Consider the following 13,697-nt stretch of genomic DNA (forward strand, 5'->3'; position numbering starts at 1 on the left):
TGCTTTATATCGGCATCATCTTTTGATCGTCTTTTAATTCATTTTGGATGTTACAAGGCTTACAAGTGTAACAGCAATTTTCCAGATTTACAAGAAAATTCCTCAAACTAATTTTTTAGGGACCACTTCAGTTCTGAAAGGAATTATAAAGGCCTATATAATAGAAACCCCCATAAATCACCCCATTTTCAAAACTACACCCCTCAAATTATTCAAAACAGCATTTGGGATGTTTGTTAACCCTTTAAGCATTTCATAAGAATAAAAATAATATGGAGGTCAAATTTAGACATTTCATTTTTTTTCACTAATACATTCATTTAGACCTAAAATTAACACATTCACAAAGGGTTAAAGGAGAAAATGCATCTCACATTTTGTTATGCAATTTCTCCCGTGCACAGAAATACCCCACATGTGGGTGTAAACTGATTTTTGGGCACACGGCAGTGCACGAAAGGGAAGGAGTGACACTGGGTGTTTGAACAGCATATTTTGCTGGAATAATTTTCAGGCACCATGTCACATTTGCAGAGCCCTTAGCGTACCAAAACAATGGAAACCCCCCAAAAGTGACCCCATTTTAGAATTTACACCCCTCACGGAATTCATCAAGGGGTATAGTGAGCATTTAGACCGTACAGTTGTTTCACAGATTTTACTAACATTGGAATGTGTAAAAGAAAAATTACTAAAATGTCACTTTATCCCCAAAGTTTTCATTTTCACAAGGGGTTAAAGGAGTAAAAGCCCCCCAAAGTTTGTTAAACAATTTATCCTGAACACGGCAATACCCCATATGTGGCCATATTCTGCTGTATGGGAACATGGCGGGGCTCAGAATGGAAGGAGCGCTATTTTGCTTTTGGATGGCAGATTTTGCTGGAATAATTTTTAGGTGCCATGTCGCATTTGCAGAGTCCCTACAGTACCAATACAGTGGAAACCCCCTAAAAGTGACCCCATTTTGGAAACTACACCCCCCCACAAAACATATCAAAGGGTAGAGTGAGCATTTTGACCCTACAGCTGTTTCACAGATTTTATTAACATTGGGACATGAAAATGAAAATTTACTTTTTTTCCAACAAACTGTCAATTTAGCCCAAAATTTTTCATTTTCACAAGAGGATAAAGGAAAAAAAGCTCCCTAAAGTTCGTTACACAATTTCTCCTGAACACAGAAATGCCCCATATGTGGTAATAATCTACTGTATGGGAACATGGCGGGGCTCAGAATGGAAAGAGCGCTATTTGGCTTTTGAAGGGCAGATTCTGCTGGAATATTTTTCAGGTGCCATGTCGCATTTGCAGAGCCCCTAGTGTACCAATAAAGTGGAAACCCCCTAAAAGTGACCCCATTTTGGAAACTACACCCCTCATAGAATTTATCTAGGGGTTTGGTGAGCATTTTGGCCTCACAGCTGATTCACAGATTTTATTAACAATGGGACGTAAAAATGAAAAATTACTTTTTTTTCCAATTAATCGTCCATTTAGCGCCATATTTTTAATTTTGCAAGTAGCTGAAGAATTAAAAGCCCCCCAGAGTTTGTTACACAATTTCTTCTTAACACGGCAATACCCCATATGTGGCCATAATCTGCTGTATGGGTATACGGTGGGGCTCAGAATGGAAAGAGCGTTATTTGGCTTTTAGAAAGCAGATGTGGCTGGAATAGTTCTCAGGTGCCATGTCGCATTAGCTGAGCCCCTAAAGTATCAATACAATGGAAACCCCCCATTGTGACCCCATTTTAGAAACTACACAGGTGACAGTAAACTGGAATTCACCAAGAAGTGACCCCATTTTGTAGGGACAATTTTAGGGCCTCTGCAAATGTGATGTGGTGTCCAAAAACAAAGAATATAAATCTGCACTCCAAAAGCACATATTGCTCCTTCACATCTGCGCCCTGCTGGGTACCCAAATAGCGGTGTATGCCCACATGTATGACACTGGTGTACCCCGGATAACGGTCTTAATGCCATATGTGGGTATAAATGGCTGTTTGGGCACAGCCGGGCACAGAAGGGAAGGAGCGCTATTTTGGTTTTTGGAGCACAGTTTGGTTTTAGGACACCATGCCACTTTTGCAAAGCCCCTGAATTGCCAATAAAGTGGAATCCGCAGACATGTCACCCCATTTTGGACACTAGCCCACTCATGGGATTTATCAAGTGGTGTAGCGAGCATTTTTAACCCCTGAGTGTTGCATTTATTTAGTTTCCAGAAATGAAATCACAGCTGATAATGAGAAGTTAAAAATGAAAAATTTCCAGAGATTCGCCATTTTAGTGCCCGATATGTTGTGCCCAACTTATGTCAGCAGAGACACTCCAAAAACTGGTAAGCGGGTATCCTGGGCACAACAGCTTTTAGAGCGTTCATCTCTGATACAAGGTGGGCACAACATATTACGCACTGAAATGACGTATTCCTGGAAAAATGGTCATTTTCACCTTTCACAATGAGCTTCGTATTCATTTATGGATAATAAGTTATAGCAACACTTGGGGGTTAAAAATGCTCTCTGTACCCCTGGAGAAATCCTTCAGGGGTGTAGTTTCCAAAATAAGGTCTCATATCAGGGGATTCCACTTTACTGGCGTTTCAGATCTACAAAAGTGTCATGGCATCCAAAAACCAAACCGTCTGTGCTCCAAAAACCCAATAACCCTTCTTCCCTTTTGCGTCCAGCTGTGCCCTAATATCAGTTTATACTCACATATGACATTACGTCCGATATAACGGGTACACCAGTGTCATAAATGTGTCATAAACTGCAGTTTGGGTGCACAGCAGGGCGCAGAAGCGAAGGAGCGCGATGCGGCTTTTGGAGTACAGATTTTGATGTTTGGTATCTGGATGCCATGTCATGTTTGTAGAGCCTGTAAGGTACCAGAAAAGTGGATTCCCCAAAGGAGTGACCCCATTTTGAAAACTGCACCCCTCAAAGAATTTATCAGGGGGTGTAGTGAGTATTAGTATCCGGACGTGACTGCACAGCGGATGGCGAAGAGGGAATATATAAGCTGTGCGGAGAACATTGCAGACACCAAATTCCCTACTATGTCCCAGTAGCTCCTATGATTGGGGGAGTCACTCTGGGGGTCACTTTGGGGGTCACTTCTGGTGTTTTTTCGCTCATAAGCTGTAAATCTGAGGTGTCCCCTGATATTCGCTCGCACAGCTTATATATTCCCTATCTGCCGCAGCCAGTTGTGTTCTAATAATTTGGCGATTTTTTGGGGGTTTTGCCTTGACATTGCTAGATGCTATATTTTCTTTATTTTTCTGGTGACATGGCCATATAAGGGCTTGTTGTTTGCAGGATGAGATGCATTTTGTAATGACACCATCTTTGGGTGCCTACAACTTACTGATTACATTTTATTAACTCTTTCTTGCTGGATTAAAAAAAAAAAAAATCAATCCTGTATTGAGTTTTACATTTTAAATTTTTCGCCATGCAGCGTACAGCATAAGTAACATGTGTCCTTTATTCTGCGGGTCGGTACGGTTACGGCGATACCTCATTTATGTTATTTTTTTATGCGATACTAAGTCTGCAGAACAAAAACACATTTGGGGACATAAATCAGTGATTTTTGCATCGCCATCTTCTGAGAGGCGTAACATTTTTATTTTTCGGTTGACAGTGTTGGTTGAGGGCTTATTTTTTGCGGGAAAATGTGCGCTTTTTATTGGCACTGTTGTGGGGTGAATATGACTTTTTGATCACTTTTTATAGCATATTTTGTAGGATGAGATGGCAAAAAATCATTATTTCCGGCGAGTTTTTTCCGTTTTTTTTTTTCCGACGTTCACCGTGTACATTAAATATTATTTCAGTTTTATTGTACAGGTTGTTACGGACGCGGCGATACCAAATATGCATTGCTTTTTTTAATTTTTAGTGCTTTTTTTTATATAATTCATTTTGTATAGAAAAAAGGGATTTTTGGACTTTAGAACTTTATTACTTTTTTCATACACTTTATTTATTTTTTTTTAACTTTTTTTTAACTTTTTCATGTGTCCCTTTAGGACACTTGAATCAGTTGATGCTTTGATGAAAGCATCAGCTGATTCTACACAGTAGCAGACAGGACACGAGCAGGACATGAGCCTGCTCGTGTCCTGTAAGCTGCAGAGGAAGTGAGACACATCGCTCACTTCCTCCACCGCCTGGCAGGATCACCAGGTATGTGGGGGCTCCGGTAGTCTGGGGTCACTGGCCAGACCCCAGACTACCTTCTACTGACATCGGCACCCCCCGATCTCGCCGCGGGGGGTGCCGATCTGGTTAACTTGTCGGCGGATCCCTTTCGATCGCGCCGCGATGTTTGACGGCGCGATCGAAAGGGTTAACACGTCCAGTCGGACTCAGTTCCGACTGGACGTTATGGAGGAAGGGGTTAGGTGTTAGTAACACCTAACCCCTGTCCCCCCCGCACCCCTCCCCCCGCCAGAAAGGTACCTAAAGGCCGGACGTATTTCGGCAATAGTCCGGTCTTTAGGTACCAGCACATGAGGCCGTAAATTTACGTACGGCGGTCCTCATGTGGTTAACCTCTGCCTGCACGCAGCAGTAAGCAGGTTATTCCTGTAAGCAATTTACTATAAAGAGTGCAGTGATGGTATGGTCATAGGAACTGTGCCTACTGCATCACTAAGGCTGAGTTCACATGTGGTATTTTGGTCAGGATTTTGAGGCTGAATCCACCTCAAAATCCTGACCAAACAGACGACTCCCATTGAAATCAATGGGAGCCGGTCAGTTTTTTTTTCCGGGAGCCAGAAAAAAGCAACATGCTCATTGTTCAGGCGGATTCCCTCCTCCTCCTCCAATTCATTTAGGCCTAATCCGGAGCGGAGTGCACATCCAGTCGCAGCTACCTGTAGTTTGGACTGGAACCTGAGGCGGCTTCCGCCTCAAATTCTGGTCCAAAATACCCCGTGTGAAGAGTAGCAATAGGATCATCATTTACATGAGCAATCCCAATAGTTTCTTGTGGCATACAATCCTGTTACTCTATTGTCAGCAGAAAATACTCATATATACACATGAAATAACGTGAGGGTAAGTCACAAACAGGGGCTATTAAAATGAAAAACTTTATTCATTACAAAAAAGGGAAGTAGCTCCCATTAAAGATGTGCACAAGCACTAAAGCGTCTATGACAGCACCTACATACACTTTCCATTGTATACATAAGGGACATAATTATAATTATACTGTGCAGGAGAACAATGGTAACACATTCGTATTATGCTTTAGTACATCTTTCTATCGCTCATGGAATGCTGTTAGAATATTATTGTGTCCCCTCCTATCATCTACACCCACGTATGTCTGGTATAGAGCTGTCAGACGGTAATGTATCGAGTCCTAACCACAACACCTCATATATCAGACCACTGGCTTGCCTGTCCTTCTCTCCTTTAATTCTATTACAGCAGTGCAAGCCGCTACATCAACTCAGGATTAGCTCAATGATTGGATTTTCATAGACCTACCTAGACGCTCATAGTGAATGCGACCTTCCTACATATCTTCTACGGCAGCGTCCCTAATTAACCCTTAGGACACCTACGGTAACACGTTTCCTTGCTATATATCTATCCAGCAATTCATCAGAGGTGTACAGATTGTAAACTAGGCTTCTCTAAGAACCATATTCATTTCCATCTTAGCGAGTTGTTTCCATCTAAAGCGAGAGCTCAGTGCTTTCCCTGCTCCACCCCTCTCGCCAGTGTTTTCCCCTTCATGCAAGCAGAACCTGCAGCACACAAACACATTATGTTTAAAGTGCCAGCGGCTTATTTATACCCTTCAGTATTCAGTAAATTCAGTCCTCTACAACTTCTACACATTCCAAAATTACAAACAATTCAATGAGGTTACTTCTGTAAATACTCAAAATATATATCAGCATAGCAGGCAAAAGCATTAAATAAGGGATCAAGTTAATTCCCCCATAACCTTGACACACACAAATTCCCTTGAGCTCTCACCATAACAAAAATTATACACAAAAGACGTTACAGAGCAGATATGTGAGTGACTTCTAGTTCACTTAATCAGCGCTGAAACACAAGAAATTATCTCTCTTTTTCCTCTGAATACATAGATGACAGTCTGCACTACGTCTCCTGATTTCTACAACATACAGTACATCTTGTTGGCACCTTGTTCATGTTTCGGAGTCTCCCTGTAAATCTTTCTACAATGGGGATAGTCCTGATTTATTGGGAATGGTTCATAACAAAAGAACACAATATACAACAGATTTTTCTACATATAGGGCAGGTCCAGCTTGTTGGTCACTTAGACTAAAGAAGGCGCCGAAATACTAAGGCTACACCCTTCCTCCTGCATGTCATAACTGAAATACTGATACCAAATCCTTTATGTGTTCTCAATTGACTTAAATCAACCCCTTACTTGGGCAATCTATCACATTCTTGGGCACTTGCAACCAACACATTGCTTTGACTGTCAAATCTTTGATAACCATCCATTATGTGCATATTATAACTATCACATTTCTCCACATTTCAATATTCAAGGTTCCATCTTTTTGACATCCTAAATTTAGGCAACATCCAAACATTCCGTCTTATGCTTACAGCCTAATTCCTGACACCTCTTCACTGCACCAGCATCCTCCTTCTAGAGAGTTTCTTTGCAAACCAGATTATAAACTTTATATTCAAATAGATTCATAAACACAGAAACAATATTCAGAATATTCCCTGTAATATTCCCATAATGCATTTATCTAATCCCTCTGTGCCTTGAATTCTTACTCTAGGGATTTCAATTTAGAATAAAACCCAAGTTTTCCTATGCACATTGTCATTATACATTGCTTCTCGTGGAGCTATTTCCATTCTCCCCCCCATTAACCATAGGTACCACTTTAATCCAAACATTGTCCATTTGGGCACAAACAGTAAAGTGTCCGACCACTTGCACAGTCCTTGTTCCAGTGCTCGCTCACAGACAATAAAATCCATCCTTTTCTCCCAACCTGAAGTCTCAGCAGATTCACTAACAATAACTTTTTCTTATAAAGAGACATATTTTACGCCATCTCACACTATATTCCGGATTATTGGATGGAGGTCTCAAAATTCCGGATTATCGGGATACTGCTAAAATTTGACTTGTGAGGTCAAGATGTTGCTAACAGGACAGTCTGAACAAGAAAAACCTTCTGCCGTACCCCACTTCTTGCCAACTATATGGACTCTGTAAGGTCAGTTAATACCTTAGCACTACACCATCACAGCGTTGTACATCAAAATCCAATTTAATAAGATGAACTTCCTAATGTTTACACATCGTCTGGGTACGTTATTGGCAGGCCCGCAGTGTATTCATGCCTTTGTACTTCTCACTGTGTACTCTTCCATTTTGGCTTCCAACTCTTTATTCCATCAGTAACTTCCTTATAGAAGATTTAATTTAATTTATTAGCACTTCACTTGCGGACTCATTTTCTGGTGACCGATTTAAAGTGAATGTGTCATCGGAAGATAATCTATTGTTTATATCATGTTTATATGTTAAATCTGTTTTTTTAAAGAATGCAATAGAATAAAATTACTTTATCCTGCCATTTCACCCTGGCCACTAAGCCTAATAATAGACTGACACTTGTCACTTCTGTAGAAGTTTTCTTTGCAGCAGATATATCATGTACATCACAGACAGGATACTAATGGAAGATAACACTATAGATAACATCACTGAGCCTTCATTACAACCACTACTAATGGTCACAGATTCTCTACCGCCCCTTCCTGCACAGAACATGTCTAGAAAACTCTCCCATAGATCTTAATGAGTTGGCTCCAGACTATTGCCGCCTATGGCCATGAATATGCTAAGAAAGCAAAATATAGGTGACATATGATACATGACCAGATGAAAGAAAAACTTGGGCAGACAATTTCCCCAACTCAATGGCAAATTAAATGGTCATTGGCATCTAAATACTCTCAGGGAGGTGCAATATAAGATTCTCATGCACTGGTACCATACCCCTGGCCTTCTCCACTCCCTGAATCCTATGATCCTCTATATCTGTTGGAGATGTAATTAGTTCCTAGGCTCAATGTCCAGCAGCTAGTCAAGTACAGCGCATTTGCGAGATTTTATTTGCGCTGTATGTGACTAGCTGCTCTGGAAGGGGTGTAGAAGGAGAGGTTGTCTTTCAAGAAGGGGGTGCTCAGAAACAGAGGCATCTGACGACGCAGGGGTGCTCCGGGTACAGGGAAAAGACCCCTGGTGCTCCCTGAAGATTAAATAGCATATGAAGAAAGCCATGTTAAGATATGCTTATGTAAGAAACGATCTAGGCAATGATAGACTCCCTTTAGATCTACAGTAGTTCATTGTTGGTAAAACCTATATACACTGTTCAAAAAAATAAAGTGAACACCTCCTAGATCTGAATGAATGAAATAGTCTCATTGAATACTTTGTTCTGTACAAAGTTGAATGTGATGACAACAAAATCACACAATTCATCAATGGAAATCACATTTATTAACCAATGGAGGCCTGGATTTGGAGTCACCCCCAAAATAAAAGCAGGAAAACACACTACAGGCTGATCCAACTTTGATGTAATGTCCTTAAAACATGTCAGTATGAGGCTGAGTAGTGTGTGTGGCCTCCACGTGCCTGTATGACCTCCCTGCATTGCCTGGGCATGCTCCTGATGAGGTTGCAGATGGTCTCCTGAGGGCTCTCCTTCCAGACCTGGACTAAAGCATTTACCAACTCCTGGACAGTCTGTGGTGCCACGTGACATGCTGGAGGCGCTACCAGGAGACAGGCCAGGACATCAGGGGATGTGGAGGGGGCCGTAGGAGGGCAACAACCCAGCAGCAGGACCGCTACCTTCACCTTTGTGCAAGGAAGAACAGGAGGAGCAATACCAGAGCCCTGCAAAATGACCTCCAGCAGGCCACAAATGTGCATGTGTCTGCACAAACGGTTAGAAACCGACTGCATGGGGATAGTATGAGAACCTGATGTACACAGATGGGGGTTGTGCTCACAGCCCAACACCATGCAGGACGCTTGGTATTTGCCACAAAACACCAGGATTGGCAACTTCGCCACTGGCGCCCTGTGCTCTTTACAGATGAAACAGGTTCACACTGAGCACATGTGACAGATGTGACAGAGTCTGGAGACGCCGTGGAGAGCGATCTGTTGCCTGCAACATCCTTCAGCATGAATGGTTTGGCAGTGGGTCAGTAATGGAAGGAGGGGGGGCATTTCTTTGGAGGGCCGCACAGCCCTCCATGTGTTCACCAGAGGTAGCCTGACTGCCATTAGGTACCGAGATGAGATCCTCAGACCCCTTGTGAGACCATATGCTGGTGCCGTTGGCCATGGGTTCCTCCTAATGCAGGGCAATGCCAGACCTCATGTGGTTGGAGTGTGTCAGCAGTTCCTGCAAGATGAAGGCATTGAAGCTATGGACTGGCCTGCCCGATCCCCAGACCTGAATCTGATTGAGCACATTTGGGACCTCATGTCTCGCTCAGTGGCGTAACTACCACTGTCTGAAAAGACCCCAGAGTATAATAATTGTTTATGGGTTTCCACAGTGGAGCATAATACTGGGTGATGGGGCCACTATGGGGTACAATACTGAGTGCAGGGGCCACTATGGGGTACCATACTGAATGCAGGGGCCACTATGGGGGATAATACTGTGTGGAGAGGCCACTATGGGGCATAATACTGAGTGCAGGGGGCCACTATGGGGTATATTACTGTGTACTGGGGCCACTAAAGGACATAATACTGTATGCAGGGGCCACTAAGGAACATAATAGAGCGCGCAGGAATGCATAGGAGCGGGTCGGTTGAACATAAGGAGGTGGTCAGTTATATAAGGGGTTATTAGGGGTGCCGTATTTATATGAGAAGGAATCGGGTATTATATAAGGGGGCAATTAATTTCATTAAGGTGTCACTTTGGCTGTATTAAGGCTAAGGCCCCACGCAGTGGGTCGCAGCATAAAAGCGCTGTAGGACGGCCGTGACCACTTTTTCCAGGTGTGACTTGTCTCTGTAAAATTTGCAACACAGACATCTTTGGCTCGTCACTTCTCCAGTCACCTGACCCAAATTGTCCTCACCTATACAAAGCCTCCATCCTGCTGCTACCCCCAGTTATAAAATATATAATGTAACCCCCCCCATAATGAATAATAATCCCAATTAATAATACCCTAAGTGCATCTTTATATTTATAATGCCCTCGTGTATCCTCTGTATAAAAAGTGCCCCTTATCAATGCCCCGGTGTTTCCTAATTAAAGTTTTTCAGGTTATCAATAAAAAAAAATCAGTTGGGTTTAAAAACCCTGGACCCCCACTGATCAGCTGTGTGACTAAACCGTGGTACCTGTGTAAGCGCCGTGACCACTTCTCTGTTTACATAGTGTCATTCATCTCCTAGTGGCCAAGTAATGTAACTACAGCCTCATTCTCTACACGTCTATGTGACAAGACTTTAGTTACATCACACGGTCGCTATGAACAGACAGCGTGTGATATAAACAGGCACCATGGCCCCTTCATACAGCTGATCCTGGGGGGGTCTAATGATCTCTTATTAATAATCTGTCCTAAGGATAGATCATCAATAAAAAAAGATCTAGAAAACCCCTTTAATAAATCCACCTTAAAGGGGTTATCCAGGATAACCATTTTTTTTTTAATGTAAGGCCAGAGAAGGTGCTCTGGTGTCTCCCAGCACGTTCCAATCCTGCTGCTCCGGTGTTTTCTTCTTCCAGCAGAAGTTCCCACATCACTGTGATGTCCCGTGTCAGCGACCTCAGCGGTCAGGGGACTTCTGCTAGGAGAAAACACAGCAGAATCGGACCATGATGGGAGACATCGGAGCACAAGAGACAGGTGAGGAGGTTTTTTATTCTTTCAACTTTCTTGGTCTCATATTAAAAAAAAAAAGTGATTATCCTGGACAACCCCTTTAATTAATTGCCTCCTTATATTCTGCCCGATTCCCCCTGTCATCAACACCACTACCCTAATGACCCTTTACATAAATTATGGCCCCTTCTATTCATAATGTCTCCTAATGACCCCTTATATAAATAACCAAATAACCTTATATAAATAACCACCCCCATATATAATATATATATATATATATATATATATATATATATAATGCTCCCTAATGCCTCCTTATATAAATCCCCCCTTGTAGTAATAATGCCCCTAATGCCCTTATATAAATAACACCTCTTAATATATAAAGTGCCCCCTCCTAACGACCCCTTAAAATTCCCACAACTCGGCTAAAAAACCCCATAAAAGTAATGCTCATCTACCTGCGATCCCTTGATGCAGCCACCATCTCCTCTACTTCACCCAAGATAACAGGACGTCAGCGTCTCAGAGTAGGAGGCGTGATGATGTCATAATATCGCACCTCCTACGCTGAGAAGCAGACGTCTTGCAGACGCCGATCTAATTAACGGTGAAGCATTTATTAATGGCCCACAGCAGCCTAGGAGTAGGGGAGAAGCCTAGGCTGCATGCGTCCCATCAGGTAAAATTACCTGCAGAGCGATGTACCTGAGAGGATGCAGCGCCCCTCCATGCCTTACCTCCTGATTATGCCTCCTGAGGCGGTCCCCTCACTTCGCCTCAGTAGAAGTGCACCCTTGTCCACAGCCCTGGTTACTGGATTTATCTGTACTGGATGCCTTCATACAGTCTTCATGTGCCTGTGTAGAATGGCTGCCTACCTCTCTGCGTTTGAGTTATGAGTTAGCCATTAAAAAAGGTATCACCTACTGAAGACTTGCAAAGTTTTTTTTAGTTTTTTTTATATTTCATACCTCTCTGCGGTCACTGTATGGTACTTTGTATAGTATTTGTATTTCAGTAACATTATGGCGGTTTTGCTCAGCCACTACGTGGTGTGGAGGTATTACCACATCTGATAACAATATAATATGACTCAGATACAGATATTTGGTTGTAATACATAGTCCTAGTGTGGTGCTATTATTTGGTAACAGTATGGTATTCTTCAGTCACTATGTGGCGGTAATGTGTGGTCAATGAATGTAGGTATTACTGAGCTCTTGTATAGAGGATTTACATGGTAACTGTATTATTTATAGACTTTGTACAGTACAGTGGGCTCTGCTAGGCCTTTCTCTCCGAACATCGGCATCTCTTCCCCTACACACAGAGCCTGCTTGTACTGTGCTGTCTGCCATGTCTGTCCTAGGAAAGAATAGTGGCTGAGAAGTACTACTGCCACCTAGTGTCATCTCCTGGCACAGCAACTATAGGACAGGCTGTACAGTACAGGAGACTTAACGTAGAAGATATGGCTGTCAGCGAGAGAAAGAGTCCCAGGTTCTCCTCCAAAAGTGGAGACTAAGTGAAGTAATTTCTCCATAATAACTAGTAGGTGCTTCCTCTGCTCACTAGTCTTCTAGCAGGAGCTTAAGGAATAGAGAGACGTGCAGCAAAATATTCTAACCAGAATGTACATTTACGTCCTGGTGCGTGTAGGGATTATTGTCTATGGATGTTATACTGTCCATTATTACTCAGAAAGCAGAACAAAAATAAAATAAATAATCGTACAGTATGAAAATGGACAATAACAGACAGGTTGTTAATAATTTTATTGTGTCTGATTTTTGTAATCTGATCCATTAGATATGGGAGATGTTATTTATTAACTAGTTTGGGTGCTATGACTATCTGTCTGCAAAGCTGAAAATATTAAATATTCCAGATTTTTCTATTTTTCTTTGTCAAGTTTCTCATTTTTTCATAAATAAATCTAAAACATATTGACCAACATTTACCACTAACACGAAGTACAATGTGTCACGAGAACAACGGTCTCAAGGTCACTTGTGTATAGTAAAGTATTCCAGAGTTATTATCATATAAAGTGTCACATGTCAGGGTGCAACATGGTGGCTCAGTGATTAGCACTGCAGCTTTGCAGCGCTGGAGTCCTGGGTTCGAATCTCCCCAGGAACAACATCTGCAAGGAGTTTGTATGTTCTCTCCGTGTTTCTGTGGATTTCCTCCCATTCTACAAAGACATACTTATAGGAAAAAAAAACAAACAAACATGTAAATTGTTATCCCTACATGGGGCTCACAATCTACATTAAAAATAAATAAAAGTGTCACATGTAAAAAAATGGGGATCTGTCAAGAAATCCAAAACTGGATGCAGAGGGAAGGGGTTAAAAGAAGGTAAATCCAGTGATCTAAAATTGGTTATTTATTCCTAATATTACAGTATAATCCATGTCGGATAGACTGTCCACATTCAGCTCTCCGGCCGCCATTTTGTGCTTCCCTTACCAGAGCTGAGGGATCCATGTTGATGACTTTTTCCATCCTGGCACAGTTCACAATGTTTTCTACATTTTCTGCAGAAGATAATTGTTATTGTCTCCTCCTTGTGCTAATATTTGGTCCCTATAGATGATGTTACAGTCACTGGCAGATCTGCGCTATTTACTTAGATGTTGCCAAGTGTTGGAGCCGACGTCAGAAGGTTTGAGCCACGTGTATTCTCTTTTAATGTCAGCGTCACTTGAGGGTATAAATTGTCAGCCTGCGCCACTTCTATCCATACCTGTC

General features: G+C 42.1%; 1 protein-coding gene and 1 long non-coding RNA gene across 2 annotated transcripts in view; one reads left to right on the forward strand and one right to left on the reverse strand.

Moving 5' to 3' along the window:
* Nucleotides 1-13,697, forward strand: part of LOC142204037 (E3 ubiquitin/ISG15 ligase TRIM25-like) — a 355,806-nt gene that overhangs the window by 245,909 nt on the left and 96,200 nt on the right. The gene's annotated exons all lie outside the window — the stretch shown is intronic.
* The window catches only part of LOC142204049 (uncharacterized), a 35,445-nt gene continuing 31,390 nt past the window's right edge, over nucleotides 9,643-13,697 (reverse strand). Inside the window, exon 3 of the long non-coding RNA XR_012716136.1 lies at nucleotides 9,643-9,669. This is a non-coding gene — a long non-coding RNA (uncharacterized LOC142204049). The remainder of the gene's footprint in view (nucleotides 9,670-13,697) is intronic.

This window comes from Leptodactylus fuscus, chromosome 5 (assembly GCF_031893055.1).
Source record: "Leptodactylus fuscus isolate aLepFus1 chromosome 5, aLepFus1.hap2, whole genome shotgun sequence".
In the NCBI taxonomy this organism is placed as follows: Eukaryota; Metazoa; Chordata; class Amphibia; order Anura; family Leptodactylidae; genus Leptodactylus; species Leptodactylus fuscus.